Genomic DNA, 4,225 nt, shown 5'->3' on the forward strand with positions numbered 1-4,225 from the left:
ATCGAGATGGAGGCCTCCGAGGGACATCGACTCGACAGGCATCGACGCACAGCGCACTCTACTGAAAGTTTTTTGGCCGAAGCAGTAAGCTGGATTTTGGAATATCAAAGATAAGGAATATGTGGAAGGACACAATCCATTCGAAATGACTTTATCAGCACTCAACTTAAAGCAGATACTTTGCACATTCATGAGATGTTGATAACTGTCACGCACTCACCCCTCAGTGTTCCCTGTGTTCCCAATGCCCGTCCCCATACCTCCATTTCACCCCGTCCTCTTGCCTGGGTCCGGGACTCACGTGTGCTTTCCCCGAACTCCCATGCATCAGTGCAAGTGTTTCGACATGGTGCACACTCGCGGACACGCCCGTTCCATTGGCATGTTCCTTGGCGGTTGCGAAACCGGCATCGCGCTCCTCTTCCGCGTCACGTGACCAACGCTTCCCGCTCACGTGTCTCTGATGCACGCTCACGTGATGCGGTCGCGGGTCACGTGACCGGGAAGTAATCTGCAGCACCGGTATTTAAACAGCCGCATCTGAACAGTCGGTGCTTCACAGCTGTTTACTTGGACACTGTTCGGCGCCTCGGATACCCGCAATTGGATTTACTTGGAAACTGACCTCGGCTTGGATAAAGGACTGCTATTGGACTCTTCTTGTTTCCGGCTTCTGGATTCTTGGATTTCTTGTTACTAATCACTGATTGCTTACTGGACTTCTACTGGCTCAATCCCTTGATACTACGTTTTTGGTTTCCTTGCCTGGATTCTTGCATCAGGTGGTCCCAGCACTCACACCACTGCCTGACCTAAAGGGCTCATTGCTTCATATTGGGGAAGGACGCCCGGCTGAGTCCCGGAACCCCTTCTATAGGTTCGGCAGAGACATCGCTGTCCCTTTTTGGTAAGACCGTTCCACTTACTTGTTGTCTGGTTTGTGATTGCTGTCTTAGCTTGATACTTAACCAGTGCTTTATTTGCAGTGGCTCGGGGCTCCCAGAGGTTTGTGGTTCCGGAAGAACATCTCCCACCTGTGGCCTCAAGGGTTGTACAGAGAGTGATTTTGGACTATCTCTGTGTGGGACTTGTGGACAGAGGACTCTTCTGACTACACGACAGTCAAGACACAACAATAACCTCGAGAATTCCATGATATAAAAAGTGTTGATTGAAGGATAACGAGCCGGCAAGCCAGGACCAATCCTCGCAGAATGATCTATTTAGGTCAACAGGGTCAATCATAATAATCTATAATAAGAAAGGAATATGTGGGAGGAACATCCAGTCGAAAGAACTTTACAAGGGGTAAGTAACTTGTTCTTTGAATGGATTGTGTCCTCCCACGTATTCCTCGTAGACTCCCAAAGCAGTTTGAGTTTGGTGGAGGGTGCTAAGAATTTACTTTATTTGTTAATGTTAGGGAGGACAGCTTTGCCGAATTTGGCTTCCTCTCCTGAAAAAGAATCTACACAGTAGAATTTACTAAATGTATGTAGGGACTTCCATGTTGCCACTCGGCAAATGTCCCTCACTGGTACACTTCTTTCAAGAGCCGATGAAGCAGCCACTCCTCTAGTAGAACACGCTCTTAGACCTTCGGGTGAATCCTTGTCAGCCAATGAGTAACACTTAGTTATGCACATAACAATCCATCTAGAGAGTCCTCATCTATGACCAGCATAAGCAATAAAAAGCAGATCATCTTGGCGAATATTTGCAGTCCTTGTGCTATAGAAACTTAGAAACCTCTTTGGGTCTAAAAGATGAAGTCTCTCTCTCCCTCCTTAGATGGAGGGGGAGGAGGATAAAAAGATGATAGTGCAATACGTTGTGCCAAATGAAATTCGGACACAACCTTAGGCAAGAAAGATGACTTAACCCTTAAAACTACCTTATCTGTGGAGAAGGTCGTGAAAGGTCATTTGGAAGCTCTTTTACCCTACAGACAGATGTGATAGCCACTAAAAAGGCAGTTTTTATGGTGCGCATCCTTACAGGGCACGAATGTAAGGGCTCAGAGAAAGCACCCATAAGACCTCTTAGTACATGATGGCACGGTGAAGGGTATAGGCGGGAACAAATTTGATCTTTTGAAAATTGAAAGGGCCGCTAAATAGCCCTTCACCGTGGGCACTTGCAACCCAGAATGGGTCAAGTGAAGTAGGAAAGATAAAACCTGGGGAAGTTTACATGAGAAAGGCACTTGTTTTTTTCCCCTGCACCAGTTGCAAAATCTATTCCAATGGCAGCAGTACAGGGATTTAGTTGCTGGTCTTCTCGCCTAAAGCAACACTCATTACGTCTTCCGGAAGGTCCCAATCCTTATATCTCACCCTTTCAGATACCAGGCATGAAGGTGGGAGTCTCCTAATCTGTAGTTGAAGAATGTGGCCTCCCTCTTGCGAGAGTAGGTCCTTTCTTTGGGGAAGACGAATTGGAGGGCAGATGGCCATTTCCAGAAGGTCCGGGTACCACGTTCTCCTGGCCCAATCCGGGGCAATGAGGATCACGGTTTTCCCGAAATTCCTCAACCTCCGTAATACGTGAGGAATGACGGGGACTGGCAGAAATGCAAACAGGAGTGGAAATTATCAGTCCACTCCAAATGCGCCTCCTAGAGCTCCTCTTTGGGGAAATTCCCTGAAGCAGAACAGCTCGCACTTCCCGTTGACACTGGTCACGAACAGATTCACTTGAGGGGTTCCCCAAAGAGCAAAGATCTATTGAAGGACTTCCTGAGCTAGTTCTCACTCGTTAATACCCAGAGGTTTCCAAGCACGGACCCGGGTATCAAACCTCTGTTGCTCCGTGTTGTCTTGCTTCCAAGGCGAGCATGTTACCCCTGAGCTATCCTCCCGAGACTGAACTGCCAGAAGAGTTACTCTTTCTCTTAGTGCCCAGAACCAGAGCTGCATTGCCTCTGCACAGGGGCAGTGACCCTACACCCCCTCTCTTGTTGAGGTAATGCATGACCACTGTGTTGTCCGTCATTATCAGGACACTTTTCCCCCGTTTCGAGAGCAGCAAGGCCATCAGCGCTAGTCTGATTGAACCTCATCTGCAAAAAGTTGATATAGAGCCTGGACTCCGACGGAGACCAGTGTCCGCTTATTGAAGGCTCTCTCATGTGCGCTCCCCATCCTGAGAGGGAGGCGTCTGTCACAACTGTTGTCTTCGGCCATGGTTGCCAAAATGGTTCTGCTCTCATCACATTCTCTCAGCTAGCCCACCAAAGGAGATCCTGGGCTACCTTTGTCAGGACCTGAAGAAGGTCTGTCGTTCTGCCGGAGAATTGACAGCACTGGGATCTGAGAGCCCACTGAAGGGATCTCATTCTCAGATGAGCTTCTGGTACCAGACAAATGCAGGATGCCATGAGGCCGAGCAACCTTAGGAAGTTGTAGGCCGGAAGACGTTGGGCACTCTGACATTTGTGGACCATCTGCAAAAGATGTTGTGCCCTTAACTCGGGTGGCAATTTTTTTCCAGAGCTGAATCCAGGACTGCTCCAGTAAATTGAAGCTTCTGAGAGGGTGTCAAATGGGACTTCAAGTTCAGGCAGAAGCCCAGTTTGTGAAGGAGACGGCAGGTCCGACAGATGATCCAGACACTGTTCCGGAGAAACAGCTCTGATCAGCCAGTTGTCCAGGTAGGTGTAGATGTGAATCCCCCATCTACTTAAACTTGCTGCCACCACTGCCATAAGCTTGGTGAAAATCCTTGGCGCAGAAGTGAGACCGAATGGCAGAACTTCAAACTGATAATGAGAACTGCCAACCGTGAACCTCAGGTACTTTCTGTGCTCCTGATGTATTGGGACATGAAAGTAAGCATCTTGGAGAGGGGGCGTGGCCGATAGCCATGTGAGGTGGACGTACTCTCTTGTAGCTCATGCGGATCCGACAGAGAGAAGCTCAGTTAAACGTCTAACACAAACCTGAACCAGCTGAAAAGAAAGGTGAGTCAGCATGAAGCAGTAGAGCATCCACAGACAAAGAAAAGTCTTGAAACATCCGCAGCGTGTTTCGTTGTGTACCTGCGGTGCAGAAACAAAGGAGACAGAAAAGAAAATGGCGATGGGGGATTCAAAAGAGTGGAGAGAGAAGGAAGCCTGTGACTGCAGCTGCGGAAAGCTGCAAGATCGACTGCAGGAGAGTGTTGCCCGAGCGGAGGGACATACTGGGTCGAGGTACGGACCATAGCAGAAGAGGACCCTCGGGTC

Source organism: Ambystoma mexicanum, chromosome 2q (assembly GCF_040938575.1).
Source record: "Ambystoma mexicanum isolate Mex_15411 chromosome 2q, UKY_AmexF1_1, whole genome shotgun sequence".
Taxonomy (NCBI): domain Eukaryota; kingdom Metazoa; phylum Chordata; class Amphibia; order Caudata; family Ambystomatidae; genus Ambystoma; species Ambystoma mexicanum.